Genomic DNA, 17,342 nt, shown 5'->3' with positions numbered 1-17,342 from the left:
CCATCACGTGATGAGAGTGTCATTGCAAGCATCTTAAACAATAGAACAACGAAAAATGAAGTGCGGCGGCCGATCTGTTCATATGGGCATGAGTCGAGGTGCCAGGGCATTTCGCTTGATATTAGAACTAAAAGCATAGGTGAGTTGCACGCACAGCAAAAATAAATGACGGGAAGGGAGAGGGAAGGAGAAGTGGTATATATCTTTGCAGCGCAAATTAGAAGGGGTGCGATCATACCAGCACTAGTTCACTGGATCCCATCAGAACTCCACAGTCAAGCGTGCTTGGGCGAGAGTAGTAGTAGGATAGGTGACCTCTTGGGAAGTACTCATGCTGCACCTTTCTTTTTGTAGACGGGGCATTAAATGTTACACGTGACCAAAGCGACGATCTGGCAGTTCATTCACAAACGTGAGTCACAGCGTCGAGACATTTTGCTTAATATTTTTCATGCATTAAATTTAAGCCCATCACGTGTTGAGAGTGTCGTTATGAGCATCTTACATAGTAGAACAATGAAAAAGGAGGTGCGGTGGGTGTTTCATATAGACATGAGTCGAGGCGCCGGGGCATTTCGCTCGATTTTAGAACAAGAAGCAGAGGTGAGTTGCACCCACATCGAAATATATGATGGGAAGGGAGAGGGAAGGGGAAGGGGAAGGGGTATATGTATTTGCGGCGCAAACCAAAAAAATTGCGATCATACCAGTACTAGTTCACCGGATCCCATCAGAACTCCGCAGTCAAGCGTTCTTGGGCGAGAGTAGTACTAGGATGCGTGACCTTTTGGGAAGTGCTTGTGTTGCACCCTTCTTTCTACAGATGGGGTGTTAAATGTTACGCAGGACTGAAGCGACGGTCCGCCGGGGTATTTTGCTTAATATTTTTTTCACATTCAATTAAAACCAATCACGTGATAAGAGTGTCATTGCGAGCACCTTACATAATATAACAACAAAAAACAAGGTGCGGTGGGCAATCCGTTCATATGGGCATGAGTCGAGGTGCCGGGGTATTTCTCTTAATATTAGAACTAGAAGAAGAGGTGAGGTGCGCGCACAGCGAATCAAATGACGGGATGGGAGAGGGAAGGAGAAGGGGCATATGTATTTGAGGCGCAAACAAGAAAACGTGCGATCATACCAACATTAATTCACCGGATCCCATCAGAACTCTGCAGTTATGTGTGCTTGGGTGAGAGTAGTACTCGGATGGTTTACTTCCTGGAAAGCTCTCGGCTCTCTGTTGCATCCTTCTTTTTTCAGACTGGGTGTTAAACATTACGCGGGACCGAAGCGACGGTCCACCTGTTCAATAGCAAACGTGAGTAACGGCGCCGGAGCATTTTGTTTAATATTTTTTGCGCATTCAATTAAAGCCCATCACGTGATAAGAGCATCTGCGAGCATATTACATAGTAGAACAACATAAAATGAGAAGCAAGGGTGACCTCCTGGAAAGTCCTCGTATTGCACCCATTTTTTTTCAGATGGATCGTTCGACGTTACGTGCGACTAGAACTATTATCCACTGGTTTATTCGCAAATGTGAGTCACAGCACAAGGGTATTTTACTTGATATTAGAACGAGAATGAGAGGTGCAGTGTGCACGCACAAGGAAACAAATGACGGGAGGGGAGAGGGAAGGATAAGAAGTCTATGTATTTGAAGCGCAGAATGAAACAGGTGCGATCATACCAGCACTAATGCACTGGATCTCATCAGAACTCCCCAGTTAACTGTGCTTGGGCGAGAGTAGTACTCTGATGGGTGACCTCTTGGGAAGTCCTTGTGTTTCTCCCATTCTTTTTTAGATGGGTCGTTCGATGTTACACGTGACTGAAACTATGGTCCGCTGGTTGATACGTAAATGTGAGTCACGGCGTCGGGGTATTTTAATTAATATTAGAACGAGAAAGAGAGATACAGTGTGCACGCACAAGGAAATAAATAACGGGAGGGGGAAGGGAAGGAAAAAGAGTGTATGTATGTACAGCGCAGAAGCAAAAAGGCTCGATCATACCAGCACTAATACACTGGATCCCATCAGAACTCCGCGGTTAAGTGTGCTTGGGCGAGAGTAGTGCTAGGACGGGTGACCGCCTGGGAATTCCTCGTGTTGAACCCATTTTTTTTCAAATAGATCGTTTGATGTTATGCGTGACTAGAACTATCGTTCGCTGGTTTATTGCAAATGTGAATCACGGCACCGGGGCATTTTACTTAATATTTGAAAGAGAAAGAGAGGTACAGTGTATATTCATAAGGAAACAAATGACGGGAGGGGGGAGGAAAAGAAAAGGAGTGTATGTATTTGCAGCGCAAAAGCAAACAGGTGCGATCATACCAGCACTAATGCACCGGATCCCATCAGAACTTCGTAGTTAAGTGTGCTTGGGCGAGAGTAGTACTAGGACGGGTGACCTCCTGGGAAATCTTTGTGTTGTACCCTTTTTTTTCAAATGGATCGTTCGACGTTACGCGCGACTAGAACTATTGTCCGCTGGTTCATTCACAAATGTGAGTCATAGTGCTGGAAAATTTTCCTTAATATTAGAACGAGAAAGAGAGGTGCAGTGTGCACGCACAAGTAAATAAATGACGGGAGGGGAGAGGGAATGAGAAAGAGTGTATGTATTTGAAGTGCATAATGAAGCAGTTGCGATCATACCAACACTAATGCACCGGATCCAATTAGAACTCCGCAGTTAAGTGTGCTTGGGTGAGAGTAGTACTTTGATGGGTGACCTCCTGGGAAGTCCTTGTGTTGTACACATTTTTTTTTGGATTGGTCGTTCGATGTTATGCGTGACTAGAACTATGATCCGCTGGTTGATACATATATGTGAGTCACGGCGCCAGGGCATTTTAATTGATATTAGAATGAGAAATAGAGGTACAGTGTGCACGCACAAGGAAACAAATGACGGGAGGGGGAATGGAAGGAAAAGGAGTGTATGTATGTACAGCGCGGAAGCAAAAAGGTTCGATCATACCAGCACTAATGCACCGGATCCCATCAGAACTCCGCAGTTAAGTGTGCTTGGGCGAGAGTAGTACTAGGACGGGTGAGCTCCTGGGAATTCCTCGTGTTACACCCATTTTTTTTCAAATGGATCGTTCGATGTTACGCATGACTAGAACTATTGTCCGCTGGTTTATTGCAAATGTGAGTCACGGTGGCAGGGCATTTTACTTGATATTAGAACAAGAAATTGAGGTGCAGTGCGCACACACAAGGAAAACAAATGACGGGAGGGGGGAGGGAGGGAGAAGGAGCTTATGTATTTGCAGCGTGGAAATAAACAGATGCGATCATACCAGCACTAATGCACCGGATCCCATCGGATCAGAATTTTGCAGTTAAGTGTGCTTGGGCGAGAGTAGTACAAGGACAGGTGACCTCTTGGGAGGTCCTCGTGTTGCACTCATTTTTTTTAGATGGGTCGCTCAACGTTACACTCAGCTAGAACTATGGTCTATTAGTTTATACGAAAATATGAGTCACGGTGCCGGGGCATTTTAATTGATATTAGAATGAGAAGGAGAGGTGCAGTGTGCATGCACAAGGAAACAAATGACGGGAGGGGGGATGGAAGGAAAAGGAATGTATGTATTTACAGCGCGGAACCAAACAGGTGCGATCATACCAGCACTAATACACCGGATCCCATCAGAACTCTACAGTTAAGTGTGCTTGAGCGATAGTAGTACTAGGATGGGTGACCTCCTTGGAAGTCCTCGTGTTGCACTTATTATTTTACAGATGGGTCGTTCAACGTTACGCGTTACTGGAACTATGGTTCGCTGGTTTATTCACAAATGTGAGTCATGGCGTCGGGGCATTTTACTTGATATTAGAACAAGAAGAAGAGATGCAGTCTGCACCCACAAGGAAACAAATGACGGGAGGGGGGAGGGAAGGAGAATGAGTGTATTTATTTACAGCACAGAATGAAACAGGTGCAATCATACCAGCACTAATGCACCAGATCCCATCAGAACTCCGCATTTAAGTGTGCTTGGGCGAGAATAGTACTAGAAAGGGTAACCTCATGAGAAGTCCTCGTGTTGCAGTTATTTTTTTGCAGATGGGTCATTCGATGTTACGCGTGACTGGAACTATGGTCCGCTGGTTTATTCTCAAATGTGAGTCACGGCGCCAATGCATTTTACTTATTATTAAAATAAGATGGAGAGGTGCAGTGTACACGTATATGAAAACAAATGATGGGAAGGGGGAGGGAAGGAGGAGTGTATGTATTTGCAGCGCGGAATGAAACAGGTGCGATCATACTAGCACTAATGCACTAGATCCCATCAGAACTCCGCATTTAAGTTTGCTTGGGCGAGAGTAGTACTAGGATGGGTGACCTTCTCGGAAGTACTCGTGTTACACCCATTTTTTTACAGATGGGTCGCTCGACGTTACGTGCGATTGAAACTATGGTCCGCTGGTTTATTCACAAATGTGAGTCACGGCGCTGGGACATTTTACTTGATATTAGAAGGAGAAGGAGATGTGCAGTGTGCACGCACAAGGAAACAAATGACGGGAGGGGGGAGGGAAGGAGAAGGAGTGTATGTATTTGCAGTGCGAAATGAAACAGGTGCGATCATACCAGCACTAATGCACCAGATCCCATCAGAACACCGCAGTTAAGTGTGTTTGGGTGAGAGTAGTAATTGGATAGGTGACCTCCTGGGAAGTCCTCGTGTTGTACCAATTTTTTTTCAGATGGGTTGTTCGATGTTATGCATGATTAGAACTATGGTCTGCTGGTTTATACGCAAATGTTCATCACGGTGCCGGGGAATTTTAATTGATATTAGAATGAGAATGAGAGCTGCAGTGGGCACGCACAAGGAAACAAATGACGGGAGGGGGGAGGGAAGGAGAAAGAGTGTATGTATCTGCAGCGCGGAATGAAATAGGTGCCATCATACCATCACTAATGCACTCAATCCCTTTAGAACTCTGAAATTAAGTGTGCTTGAGCGAGAGTAGTACTAGGATGTGTGACCTCCTGGGAAGTCCTCGTGTTGCACCCATTTTTTTTAGATGGATCATTTGACGTTACGCGCGACTTTAATTTTAGTCTACTGGTTTATACGCAAATATTAGTTACAGCACTGAGGCATTTTAATTGATATTAGAATGACAAGGAGAGGTGCAGTGTGCACGTAAAAGGAAACAAATGACTAGAGGGGGGAAGGAAGGAGAATAAGTGTATGTATTTGAAGTGCGGAATGAAACAGGTGTCATCATACCATCACTAATACACCGGATCCCATCAGAGCTACAAAGTTAAGTGTGCTTGGACGAGAGTAGGACTCAGATAGGTGATCTCCTAAGAAGTGCTCGTGTTGCACCCATTTTTTTTCAGATGGGTCGTTCGACATTACGCGCGACTGGAACTATGGTCTACTGGTTTATACGCAAATGTTAGACATGGCACCGGGGCATTTTAATTGATATTAGACTAGAACGAGAGGTGCAGTGTGCACGCACAAGGAAACAAATGACTGGAGGGGGGAGGGAAGTAGAAGGAGTGTATGTATTTACGGTGCGGAAGCAAACAGATGCGATCATACCATCACTAATGCATCGGATCCCATCAGAACTCTATAGTTAAATGTGCTTGGGTGAGAGTAGCACTAGGATGGGTGACCTCCTTGGAAGTCCTCGTGTTGTACCCATTTTTTGGAAGATAGGTTGTTCGATGTCACTCACGACTGGAACTATGGTTCGCTGGTTTATTCACAACTGTGAGTCACGACGCCGCAGCATTTTAATTGATATTAGAACGAGAAGGAGATGTGCAGTGTGCACGCACAAGGAAACAAATTACGGGAGTGGGGAGGAAAGGAGAATGAGTGTATGTATTTGCAATGCGGAAGCAAATAGGTGCAATCATACTAGCACTAATGCACTGGATCCTATCAGAACTCCGTAGTTAAGTGTGTCTGAGCGAGAGTAGTTCTAAGATGGGTGACCTCTTAGGAAGTTCTCGTGTTGCACCTATTTTTTTACAGATGAGTCGTTCGACGCTATGTACGACTGGAACTATAGTCCGCTGGTTTATTCGTAAATGTGACTCACGGCACCGGGGCATTTTACTTGATATTAGAATGAGAAGCAGAGGTGCAGTGTGCACGCACAAGGAAACAAATGATGAGAGGGGGGGAGGGAAGGAGAAGGGGTGTATGTATTTGCAGCGCAGAATGAAACAGGTGCGATCATACCAGCACTAATGCACCAGATCCCATCAGAACTCCGCAGTTAAGTGTGCTTGGGCGAGAGTAGTACTCGGATGGGTGACCTCGTGGGAAGTTCTCGTGTTGCACCCATTTTTTTTAGATAGGTCGTTCCACGTTGCTGCGACTAGAACTATGGTCTGCTGGTTTATATGCAAATGTTAGTCACTGCGCCGGGGCATTTTAATTGATATTATAACGAAAAGAAGAGGTGTAGTGTGCACGCACAAGGAAACAAATTACAGGAGGGGGGAGGGAAGGAGAAGGAGTGTATGTATTTGCAGCGCAGAATGAAACATGTGCCATTTTACCATCACTAATTCACAGGATCCCATCAGAACTCCATAGTTAAATGTGCTTGGGCGAGTGTAGTACTAGGAGTGGTGACCACCTTGGAAGTCTTCGTGTTAAACCCATTTTTTTGCAGATGGGTCATTCGACGTTACGCGTGACTTAAACTATGATCCACTGGTTTATTCGCAAATGTGAGTCACGGTGCCGAGGAGTTTTACTTGATATTAGAACGAGAAGGAGATGTGCAGTGTGCACGTACAAGGAAACAAATGACGGGAGGGGGGAGGGAAGGAGGAGTGTATATATTTTCATTGTGGAATGAAACAGGTGCGATGATACCAGCACTAATGCACCGGATCCCATCAGAACTCCGTATTTAAGTTTGCTTGGGCGAGAGTAGTACTAGGATGGGTGACCTCCTAGGAAGTTCTCGTGTTGCACCAATTTTTTTGCAGATGGGTCATTCAATGTTACGCGCGGCTAGAACTATTGTCTGCTGGTTTATTCGCAAATATAAGTCACGGCACTGGGGCATTTTACTTGATATTAAACGAGAAGCAGAGGTGTAGTATGCACGCATAAAGAAACAAATGACGGGAGGGGGGAGGGAAGGAGAAGGGGTGTATGTATTTGCAGCGCAGAATGAAACAGGTGCGATCATACCAGCACTAATGCACCAGATCCCATCAGAACTCCGCAGTTAAGTGTGCTTGGGCGAGAGTAGTACTCGGATGGGTGACCTCGTGGGAAGTCCTCGTGTTGCACCCATTTTTTTTAGATAGGTCGTTCCACGTTGCTGCGACTAGAACTATGGTCTGCTGGTTTATATGCAAATGTTAGTCACTGCGCCGGGGCATTTTAATTGATATTATAACGAAAAGAAGAGGTGTAGTGTGCACGCACAAGGAAACAAATTACAGGAGGGGGGAGGGAAGGAGAAGGAGTGTATGTATTTGCAGCACAGAATGAAACATGTGCCATTTTACCATCACTAATTCACAGGATCCCATCAGAACTCCATAGTTAAATGTGCTTGGGCGAGTGTAGTACTAGGAGTGGTGACCACCTTGGAAGTCTTCGTGTTAAACCCATTTTTTTGCAGATGGGTCATTCGACGTTACGCGTGACTTAAACTATGATCCACTGGTTTATTCGCAAATGTGAGTCACGGTGCCGAGGAGTTTTACTTGATATTAGAACGAGAAGGAGATGTGCAGTGTGCACGTACAAGGAAACAAATGACGGGAGGGGGGAGGGAAGGAGGAGTGTATATATTTTCATTGTGGAATGAAACAAGTGCGATGATACCAGCACTAATGCACCGGATCCCATCAGAACTCCGTATTTAAGTTTGCTTGGGCGAGAGTAGTACTAGGATGGGTGACCTCCTAGGAAGTTCTCGTGTTGCACCAATTTTTTTGCAGATGGGTCATTCAATGTTACGCGCGGCTAGAACTATTGTCTGCTGGTTTATTCGCAAATATAAGTCACGGCACTGGGGAATTTTACTTGATATTAAACGAGAAGCAGAGGTGTAGTATGCACGCATAAAGAAACAAATGACGGGAGGGGGGAGGGAAGGAGAAGGGGTGTATGTATTTGCAGCGCAGAATGAAACAGGTGCGATCATACCAGCACTAATGCACCGGATCCCATCAGAACTCCACAGTTAAGTATGCTTGGGCGAGAGTAGTACTAAGATGGGTGATCTCCTGGGAAGTTCTCTTGTTGCACCCATTTTTTTACAGATGGGTCGTTCGACGTGACGCGCGACTAGAACTATGATCTGCTAGTTTATTCATAAATATGAGTCATGGCGCCGGGCATTTTATTTGATATTAGAACGAGAAGAAGAGATGCAGTGCACACGCACAAGGAAACAAATGACGGGAGGGGGAGGTAAGGAGAAGGAGTGTATGTATTTGCAACTCGAAGTGAAACATGTGCGATCATACCAGTATTAATGCACCAGATCCCATCAGAACTCCGAAGTTAAGTGTGCTTGGGCGAGAGTAGTACTAGGATGGGTGACCCCCTACGAAGTTACTCGCGACTGGAACTTTTGTTCGCTGGTTTATTTGAAAATGTGAGTCACAGCGCCACGACATTTTACTTAATATTAGAACGAGAAGGAGAGGTGCAATGTGCACGCACAAGAAAACAAATGACGGGAAGGGGGAGGGAAGGAGAAGGAGTGTATGTATTTACAGTTCGGAATGAAACTGGTGTGATCATACCAGCACTAATGCACCGGATCCCATCAGAACTTCGCAGTTAAGTGTTCTTGGGCGAGCGTAGTACTAGGATGGGTGACCTCCTGGGAAGTCCTCGTGTTGCACCCGTCTTTTTCTTAATATTATTCGTGCATCCATTTATAGTCTACCACGTGATAAGAGTGTCATTACGAACATCGTAAATAATAGAACAAGTAAAACAGAGGTGTGGCGGGTGGTCCGTTCATGTGGGCGTGAATCGAGGCAACGGGGCATTTTGCTTGATATTACAAGTAGAAGTAGAGGTGCGGTCTCCACACAGAGCGAAACAAATGATGGGAGGGGTGAGGGAAAAAGAATGGGTGTATGTATTTGAAGTAAGGAATAGGATGGGCGGAATCATATCAGCACTAATCCATCGTATCCCATCATAATCTACAGTTAAGCGTGTTTGGACGAGAGTAGTACTAGGATGAGTGACCTCCTGGGAAGTGCTTGTGTTGCACCCGTCTTTTTGTGGACAGGGCACCAAACGTTACGCGCGACCGGAGCCATAGTTCGCTAGTTCATTTGCAAGTGTGAGTTGCCGCGCTAGGGCATTTTGCTCACTTTTTTTTGTGCACTCATTTATAATCCACCACGTGATAAGAGAGTCATTACAAGCATCTTATATAGTAGAATAACGAAAAAAAAGGTGTGGCGGGTGGTCTTTTAATCTAGGCATAAGTCGAGGCATTGGGGCATTTTTCTTAATATTAGAACTAGAAATAGAGATGCAGTATGCGCGCACAACGAAAAAAATGACGGGAGAGGGGAGGAAAGGAGAAGGGGTATATGTATTCACAATGCGGAATGGAAGGGGTGCGATCATACCATCACTAATGCACCAGATCCCATCAAACTATGTAGTTAAGCATACTTGGGCGAGAGTAGTACTAGGATCGGTAACCTCCTGAGAAGTCCTTGTGTTGCACTGTCTTTTTGCAAATGGGGCGTAAAACGATACATGTTATCGGAGCCACTATCTGCTGGCATGAGTTGCGTCGCCAGAAAATTTTGCTTACTATTTTTTTGTTCATTCATTTATAGTCTACCACGTGAAAAGAGTGTCATTACGATATCTTACATAAATGAGAAAAGAGATGAGGAAAGGAGAATGAGTGTATGTATTTGCAATGCAGAATGAAACAAGTGCGATCATACCAGCACTAATGCATCGAATCCCATCAGAACTCCGCATTTAAGTGTGCTTGGGCGAGAGTAGTACTAGGATGGGTGACCTCCTGGGAAGTACTCGTGTTGCACCCATGTTTTTACAGATAGGTCGTTTGACGTTGTGGGCGATTGGAACTATAGTCCGCTGGTTTATTCGCAAATAGGAGTCACGGCACGGGGCATTTTACTTGATATTAGAATGAGAAGGAGAGGTGCAGTGTGCACGTACAAGGAAACAAATTACAGGAGGGGGGAGGGAAGGAGGAGGAGTGTATGTATTTGTAGTGTAGAAGCAAACAAGTGTGATCATACCAGCACTAATGCACCGGATCCCATAAGAACTCCAGAGTTAAATATGCTTGGGTGAGTGTAGTACTAGAAGTGGTGATCTCTTGGTTGTGTTGCACTCATTTTTTTGTAGATGGATCGTTTGACATTACGCACGACTGGAACTATGGTCCGTATATTTTTTTGCAAATGTGATCACGGCACCAGAGCATTTTACTTGATATTAGAACGAGAAGGAGATGTGTAATGTGCACGCACAAGGAAACAAATGACGGGAGAGAAGAAAGAAGGAGAAGGAGTGTATGTATTTGTAGCGCACAATGAAACATGTGTGATCATACTAGCATTAATGCACCGGATCTCATTAGAACTCTGCAGTTATGTGTGTTTGGGTGAGACTACTACTAGGATGGGTGACCTTTGGGAAGTTCTCGTGTTGCACCCGTCTTTTTCTTAATATTTTTCGTGCATCCATTTATAGTCCACCACGTGACAAGAGTGTCATTACGAGCATCGTAAATAATAGAACAAGCAAAACAGAGGTGCGGTGGGTGGTCCATTTATTTGGGCGTGAGTCGAGACAACGGGGCATTTTATTTGATATTACAACTAGAAGTAGAGGTGCGGTGTCCACACAGAATGAAACAAATGATGGGAGGGGGGAGGGAAAGAAAAGGGGTATATGTATTTGAAGTGAGGAATAGGACGGGTGGGATCATACTAGCACTAATGCTTCAAATTCCATCATAATCTGCAGTTAAGCGTGTTTGGGTGAGAGTAGTACTAGGATGAGTGACCTCCTGGGAAGTACTTGTGTAACACACGTCTTTTTGCGCATAGGGCATCAAACATTACGCGCGATTGGAGCCATAGTTTGCTAGTTCATTTGCAGGCGTGAGTCGCCACGCCGGGTCATTTTGCTTACTTTTTTGTGTGCACTCATTTATAATCCACCACGTGATAAGAGAGTCCTTACGAGCATCTTACATAATAGAACAACGAAAAAAAAAGGTGTAGCGGGTGGTCTTTTAATCTGGGCATAAGTCAAGGCGCTTGGGCATTTTGCTTGATATTAGAACTAGAAACAGAGATGCAGTGTGCGCACACAACAAAAAAAATGACAGGAGAGGGGAGGAAAGGAGAAGGTGTATATGTATTTACAATGCGGAATGGAAGGAGTACGGTCATACCAGCACTAATGCAACGGATCCCATCGAACTATGTAGTAAAGCATGTTTGGGCGAGAGTAGTACTAGGATCGGTAACCTCCTGAGAAATCCTCGTGTTGAACTGTCTTTTTGTAAACGGGGCAGAAAACGATACATGTAATGGAGCCACAATCCGCTTGCATGAGTCGTGTCGCCAGAAAATTTTGCTTACTATTTTTTTGTGCATTCATTTATAGTCTACCACGTGATAAGAGTGTCATTACGAGCATCTTACATAGTAGAACAAAGAAAAATAAGGTACAACGGGCGGTTTTTTCTTCTGGCGTGAGTCGAGGTGTTGGGACATTTTCGCTTGATATTAGAACTATAAACAGAGGTATGGTGTGCGCGCACAGCGAAAAAAATGACAGGTAGGGGGAGGAAAGGAGAAGGGGTATATGCATCTGAAGTGCAGAATGGAAGGGGTGCAATCATACTAGCTTTAATACACCGGATCCCATCGAACTCCGTAGTTAAGCGTATTTGGGCGAGAGTAGTACTAGGATGGGTGACCTCTTAAGAAGTTCTCTTGTTGCACCCGTCTTTTTACAGATGGGGTGTCAAACGTTACGCGTGATCGAAGCCACAGTCTGCCGGCATGAGTAGCAACGTTAAAACATTTTGCTTAATATTTTATGTGCACTTATTTGTAGTCCACCATGTGATAAAAGTCTCATTACGAGAGTCTTACATAGTAAAACAACGAAAAAAGAGGTGCAAGGGGCCCCTGTTCTTCTGGGTGTGAGTTGAAGCGACATGGCATTTCGCTCTATATTAGAACTAGAAGCAGAGATGCGGTATGCCCGCACAGTGAAATAAATGATGGGAAGGGGGAGGGAAGGAGAAGGGCTATATGTATTTGCAGTTGGGAATGGGATAGTTGCGATCATACAAACACTAATGCACAGGATCCCATCAGAAATCTATAGTCAAGAGTGCTTGGGCAAGATTAGTTTTAGGATGGGTGACCTCCTGGAAAGTCCTCATGTTTAACCTGTTTTTTTTAGACGGGGTATTAAATGTTAAGTGCGATCGGAGCCACAGTCTGCCGGTGTGAGTCATAGGACTTGCAAATTTTGCTTAATATTTTTTGTGCATTCATTTATAGTCCACCACGTGATAAGAGTGTAATTACGAGTATCTTACTCTGCCCAAGCACAATTAACTACGGACCATAGTTCCAGTCGTGTATAACATTGAACGACCCATCTGCAAAAAAATAGGTGCAACACGAGGACTTCCCAGGAGGTCACCCATTCTAGTACTACTCTCGCCCAAGCACACTTAACTGTGGAGTTATGATGGGATCTGGTGCATTAGTGCTGGTATAATGGCACTTATTTCATTCTACGATGCAAATACATACACTCCTTCTCCTTCCCTCCCCCCTCCCGTCATTTGTTTCCCTGTGCGTACACAGTGCATCTCTCTTTCTCGTTCTAATATCAAGTAAAATACCCCGGCGTCGTGACTCACATTTGCGAATAAACCAGCGGACCATAGTTCTAGTCGCGCGTAACGTCGAACGACCCATCTGTAAAAAAATAAGTGCAACACGAGAACTTCCCAGGAGGTCACCCATCGTAGTACTACTTTGCCCAAACACACTTAACTGCAGACCATAGTTCCAGTCGCGCGTAACGTCGAACGACCCTTCTGCAAAAAAATAGGTGCAACACGAGGACTTCCCAGGAGGTCACCTATTCTAGTACTACTCTCGTCCAAGCATACTTAACTGCAGACTTCTGATGGGATCCAATGCATTAGTGCTGGTTTATTCCGCATTGCAAATACATACACTCCTTCTCCTTCCCTCCCCCCTCCCGTCATTTATTTCCTTGTGCGTGCACACTGCACCTCTCTTTCTCGTTCTAATATCAAGTAAAATGCCCCAGCGCCGTGACTCACATTTGCAAATAAACCAAGTGACCATAGTTCCAGTTGCGCATAACGTCGAACGACCCATCTGTAAAAAAATAAGTGCAACACGAGAACTTCCCAAGAGGTCACCCATTATAGTACTACTCTGCCCAAACACACTTAACTGCGGACCATATTTCTAGTCATACGTAATGTCGAACGATCCATCTGCAAAAAAATAGGTGCAACACGAGGACTTCCAAGGAGATCACCCATTCTAGTACTACTCTCGCCCAAACACACTTAAATGCGGACTTCTGATTGGATCTGGTGCATTAGTGCTGGTATGATCGCACTTGTTTTATTCCGCGCTGCAAATACATACACTCCTTCTCCTTCCCTCCCCCCTCCCGTCATTTGTTTCTTTGTGCATGCACACTGCACCTCTTCTTTTTATTCTAATATCAAGTAAAATGCCTTGGTGTCATGACTCACATTTGCGAATAAATCAGCGGACCAAAGTTCTAGTCGCACGTAACGTCAAACGACCCATCTATAAAAGAATAAGTGCAACATGAGGACTTCCTAGGAGGTCACCCATTCTAGTACTACTCTCGCCAAAGCACACTTAACTGCGGAGTTCTGTTGGGATCTGGTGCATTAGTGCTGGTATAATTGCACCTGTTTCTTTCTGCGATGCAAATACATGCACTATTTCTCATTTTCTCTCCCCTCCCGTCATTTATTTTCTTGTACATGCACACTGCACCTCTGCTTCTCGTTCTCATATCTAGTAAAATGCCCTGGCGCCGTTACTCTTATTTATGAATAAACCAGCGGATCATAGTTCCAGTCGTGCATAAGGTTGAACAACTAATCTGCAAAAAAATGGGTGCAACACGAGCACTTCCCAGAAGGACACACATCCTAATACTACTCTCGCCCAAGAACACTTTATTACGGAGTTCTGATGGGATCCGATGAACTAGTGATGGTATGATCGCAATCGTTTTGGTTTGCGCCGCAAATACATATACCCGTTCCCCTTCCCTCTCCCTTCCCATCATTTATTTCGCTGTGGGCGTAACTCACCTCTGCTTCTAGTTCTAATATCGAGCGAAATGCCCCGGCACCTCGACTCATGTCTATATGAAACACTCGCCGCACCTCCTTTTTCATTGTTCTACTATGTAAGATGCTCGCAATGACACTCTCAACACATGATGGGCTTTAATTGAATAAACGAAAAATATTAAGCAAAATGTCCCGGTGCCGTGACTCACGTTTGTGAATGAACCGCCGGACCGTCTCTCTGGTCCCGCGTAACATTTAATGTCCCGTCTACAAAAAGAAGGGTGCATCACGAGTACTTCCGAAGAGGTCACCCATCCTACTACTACTCTCGCCCAAGCACGCTTGACTGCAGAGTTTTGATGGGATCCGGTGAACTAGTGCTCGTATGATCGCACCCCTTCTAATTTGCACCGTAAAGACATATACCGCTTCTCCTTCCCTCTCCTTTCCCGTTATTTGTTTCGCTGTGCGCGCAACTCACCTCCTTTTCTAGTTCTAATATCGAGCGAAGTGCCCTAGCACCTCGACTCATGCCCATATGAACGGATCGTCCGCCACACCTCATTTTTTGTTGTTTTACTATTTAAGATGCTCGCAATGACACTCTCATCACGTGATGGGCTTTAATTGAATGCATGGAAAGTATTAAGAAAAATGCCCCAGCACTGTGACTAACATTTGCGAATAAACAGGCGGACTGTCGCTCCAGTCCCCTGTAACATTTAACGCCCCGTCTGCAAAAAAAAGGGTGCAACACGAGTGCTTCCCAAAAGGTCACCCATCATAGAACTACTCTCGCCCAAGCACGCTTAACTGCAGAGTTCTGATGGATCCCGTGAACTAGTGCTGGTATGATCGCACCCCTTCTAATTTGTACCGCAAAGACATATATCCCTTCTCCTTCCCTCTCCCTTCCCGTCATTTGTTTCGCTGTGCGCGCAACGCACCTCTACTTCTAGTTCTAATATCGAGCGAAATGCCCCGGTGCCTCGACTCATGTCTATATGAACGGAACACCCGCCGTACCTCCTTTTTTGTTGTTCTACTAAGTAAGATGCTCGTAATAATAATCTTATCACGTGGTGGGCTATAATTGAATGCACGAATAATATTAAGCAAAATGCTCTGGTGCTGTGACTCACGTTTGCGAATTAAGCGGCGACTGTCGCTCTAGTCCCGCGTAACATTTAACGCCCCATCTGCAAAAAGAAGGGTACAACATGAGAACTTCCTAGAAGATCACCCATCCTAGTACTACTCTCACCCAAGCACGATTAACTACGAAGTTCGATGGGATATGATGCATTAGTGCTGGTATGATCGCACACCTTTCATTCCGCGCTGCAAATACATATACCACTTCTCCTTCCCTCTCCCCTCTCATCATTTATTTTGTTGTGCGCGCACACCGCATCTCTGTTTCTAGTTCTAATATCAAGTAAAATGCTAAGGCATCTCAACTCATGCCTAGATGAACAGACCGCCCGTCAGAACTCTATTTTTATTGTTCTACTATGTAAGATAATCGTAATGACATTCTTATCTCGTGATGGAATATAAACGAATGCATGAAAAATATTAAGCAAAATGTCCAAATGCCGCGACTCACACTGGCGGACTGTCGCTACGGTCACGGGTAATATTTAATGCCCCGTCCATAAAAAGACGGGTGAAACACGAGGACTTCGCAGGAGGTCACCCATCCTAATACTGCTTTCACCAGAGCACGCTTAACTGTGGAGTTCGACAGGATCCGATGCATTAGTGTTGGTATTATCGCACCCCTTCCATTTCGTGCTGCAAATACATATACCCCTTCTCCTTCCCTCCCCCCTCCCGTCATTTGTTTTGCTGTGCATGCGCACTACACCTCTGTTTCTAGTACTAATATCAAGCGAAATGTCCGAGCACCTCGACTCACGCCTAGATAAACGGATCGCCTGTCGTACCTCATTTTTCATTGTTCTACTATGTAAGATGCTTGTACTGACACTCTTATCATGTGGTGGACTATAAATGAATGCACGAAAAATATTGAGCAAAATATTCTGGCGCCATGACTCATGCCGGTGAACTACGGCTCTTATTGTGCATAACGTTTAACACCCCATCCGTAAAAAGACGGGTGCAACACGAGGACTTCCCAAAAGATCACCCATCATAGTACTACTCTCGCCAAAACATGCTTGACTACAGAGTTCTGATGGGATCCTGTGCATTAGTGTCTGTATGATTGTAACTGTCCCATTCCCAACTGTAAATACATATAGCCCTTCTCCTTCCCTCCCCCCTCCCATCATTTATTTCGCTGTGTAGGCATACTGCATCTCTACTTCTAATTCTAATATAGAGCGAAATGCAATGTCACTTCGACCCACGCCCAGAAGAACGGAGGCCCGCTGCACCTCTTTTTTCATTGTTCTACTATCTAAGACTCTCGTAATGAGACTCTTATTACGGGTGGACTACAAATAAGTGCACGTAAAATATTAAGCAAAATGTTTCAATGTCGCTACTCATGCCGACGAACTATGGCTCCGATCACTCATAACATTTGACGCCCTGTCTGCAAAAAGACGGGTGCAACAAGAGAACTTCCCAGGAGATCACCCATCCTAGTACTACTCTCGTCCAAGCACGCTTAACTACGGAGTTCGATGGGATCCGGTGTATTACTGCTAGTATGATTGCACCCCTTCCATTTTGCGTTGCAAATACATATATCCATTCTCCTTCCCTCCCCCCACCCGTCATTTTTGTTCGCTGTGCGCGCACACCACAACTCTATTTATAGTTCTAATATCAAACAAAATGCCCCGACACCTCGACTCATGTTAGAAGAAAGGACCGCCCGCTGTACCTCATTTTTCTTTATTCTACTATGTAAGATATCGCAATGATACTCTTATCACGTGGTAGACTATAAATGAA

At 44.9% G+C, this 17,342-nt stretch overlaps 2 non-coding genes and 27 pseudogenes across 2 annotated transcripts; 21 read left to right on the top strand and 8 right to left on the bottom strand.

Moving 5' to 3' along the window:
• Positions 1 to 224: 224 nt before the first annotated feature.
• Positions 225 to 343, top strand: LOC148266027 (5S ribosomal RNA; annotated as a pseudogene).
• A 350-nt stretch (positions 344 to 693) lies between these two features.
• LOC148266026 (5S ribosomal RNA) lies at positions 694 to 812 on the top strand (annotated as a pseudogene).
• An 873-nt stretch (positions 813 to 1,685) lies between these two features.
• On the top strand, positions 1,686 to 1,804 carry LOC148266025 (5S ribosomal RNA; annotated as a pseudogene).
• A 206-nt stretch (positions 1,805 to 2,010) lies between these two features.
• Positions 2,011 to 2,129, top strand: LOC148266024 (5S ribosomal RNA; annotated as a pseudogene).
• A 205-nt stretch (positions 2,130 to 2,334) lies between these two features.
• Positions 2,335 to 2,453, top strand: LOC148266023 (5S ribosomal RNA; annotated as a pseudogene).
• A 205-nt stretch (positions 2,454 to 2,658) lies between these two features.
• On the top strand, positions 2,659 to 2,777 carry LOC148266022 (5S ribosomal RNA; annotated as a pseudogene).
• Positions 2,778 to 2,983: 206 nt separating this feature from the next.
• Positions 2,984 to 3,102, top strand: LOC148266021 (5S ribosomal RNA; annotated as a pseudogene).
• Positions 3,103 to 3,637: 535 nt separating this feature from the next.
• LOC148266020 (5S ribosomal RNA) lies at positions 3,638 to 3,756 on the top strand (annotated as a pseudogene).
• Positions 3,757 to 3,962: 206 nt separating this feature from the next.
• LOC148266019 (5S ribosomal RNA) lies at positions 3,963 to 4,081 on the top strand (annotated as a pseudogene).
• A 203-nt stretch (positions 4,082 to 4,284) lies between these two features.
• On the top strand, positions 4,285 to 4,403 carry LOC148266018 (5S ribosomal RNA; annotated as a pseudogene).
• Positions 4,404 to 4,609: 206 nt separating this feature from the next.
• LOC148266017 (5S ribosomal RNA) lies at positions 4,610 to 4,728 on the top strand (annotated as a pseudogene).
• A 1,179-nt stretch (positions 4,729 to 5,907) lies between these two features.
• On the top strand, positions 5,908 to 6,026 carry LOC148266016 (5S ribosomal RNA; annotated as a pseudogene).
• Positions 6,027 to 6,233: 207 nt separating this feature from the next.
• Positions 6,234 to 6,352, top strand: LOC148266015 (5S ribosomal RNA). Its single transcript, XR_015821223.1, has one exon. It is a non-coding gene; the product is annotated as a 5S ribosomal RNA (ribosomal RNA).
• A 526-nt stretch (positions 6,353 to 6,878) lies between these two features.
• On the top strand, positions 6,879 to 6,997 carry LOC148266014 (5S ribosomal RNA; annotated as a pseudogene).
• A 205-nt stretch (positions 6,998 to 7,202) lies between these two features.
• Positions 7,203 to 7,321, top strand: LOC148266013 (5S ribosomal RNA). The gene has a single exon (XR_015819910.1). It is a non-coding gene; the product is annotated as a 5S ribosomal RNA (ribosomal RNA).
• Positions 7,322 to 7,847: 526 nt separating this feature from the next.
• Positions 7,848 to 7,966, top strand: LOC148266012 (5S ribosomal RNA; annotated as a pseudogene).
• Positions 7,967 to 8,171: 205 nt separating this feature from the next.
• Positions 8,172 to 8,290, top strand: LOC148266011 (5S ribosomal RNA; annotated as a pseudogene).
• Positions 8,291 to 8,494: 204 nt separating this feature from the next.
• LOC148266010 (5S ribosomal RNA) lies at positions 8,495 to 8,615 on the top strand (annotated as a pseudogene).
• A 161-nt stretch (positions 8,616 to 8,776) lies between these two features.
• On the top strand, positions 8,777 to 8,895 carry LOC148266009 (5S ribosomal RNA; annotated as a pseudogene).
• Positions 8,896 to 9,955: 1,060 nt separating this feature from the next.
• Positions 9,956 to 10,074, top strand: LOC148266008 (5S ribosomal RNA; annotated as a pseudogene).
• Positions 10,075 to 11,900: 1,826 nt separating this feature from the next.
• On the top strand, positions 11,901 to 12,018 carry LOC148266007 (5S ribosomal RNA; annotated as a pseudogene).
• A 679-nt stretch (positions 12,019 to 12,697) lies between these two features.
• On the bottom strand, positions 12,698 to 12,816 carry LOC148266006 (5S ribosomal RNA; annotated as a pseudogene).
• Positions 12,817 to 13,576: 760 nt separating this feature from the next.
• LOC148266005 (5S ribosomal RNA) lies at positions 13,577 to 13,695 on the bottom strand (annotated as a pseudogene).
• Positions 13,696 to 13,901: 206 nt separating this feature from the next.
• LOC148266004 (5S ribosomal RNA) lies at positions 13,902 to 14,020 on the bottom strand (annotated as a pseudogene).
• A 669-nt stretch (positions 14,021 to 14,689) lies between these two features.
• LOC148266003 (5S ribosomal RNA) lies at positions 14,690 to 14,808 on the bottom strand (annotated as a pseudogene).
• A 348-nt stretch (positions 14,809 to 15,156) lies between these two features.
• On the bottom strand, positions 15,157 to 15,274 carry LOC148266002 (5S ribosomal RNA; annotated as a pseudogene).
• A 347-nt stretch (positions 15,275 to 15,621) lies between these two features.
• Positions 15,622 to 15,739, bottom strand: LOC148266001 (5S ribosomal RNA; annotated as a pseudogene).
• A 794-nt stretch (positions 15,740 to 16,533) lies between these two features.
• On the bottom strand, positions 16,534 to 16,652 carry LOC148266000 (5S ribosomal RNA; annotated as a pseudogene).
• A 336-nt stretch (positions 16,653 to 16,988) lies between these two features.
• Positions 16,989 to 17,106, bottom strand: LOC148265999 (5S ribosomal RNA; annotated as a pseudogene).
• Between the last annotated feature and the right edge of the window lie 236 nt (positions 17,107 to 17,342).

Source organism: Carica papaya, chromosome 5 (genome assembly GCF_054855325.1).
Source record: "Carica papaya isolate Zhongbai chromosome 5, ASM5485532v1, whole genome shotgun sequence".
Classification (NCBI taxonomy): Eukaryota; Viridiplantae; Streptophyta; class Magnoliopsida; order Brassicales; family Caricaceae; genus Carica; species Carica papaya.
Note: the sequence above shows the minus strand (reverse complement) of the source record. Positions and strands in the feature narration are given on the sequence as shown.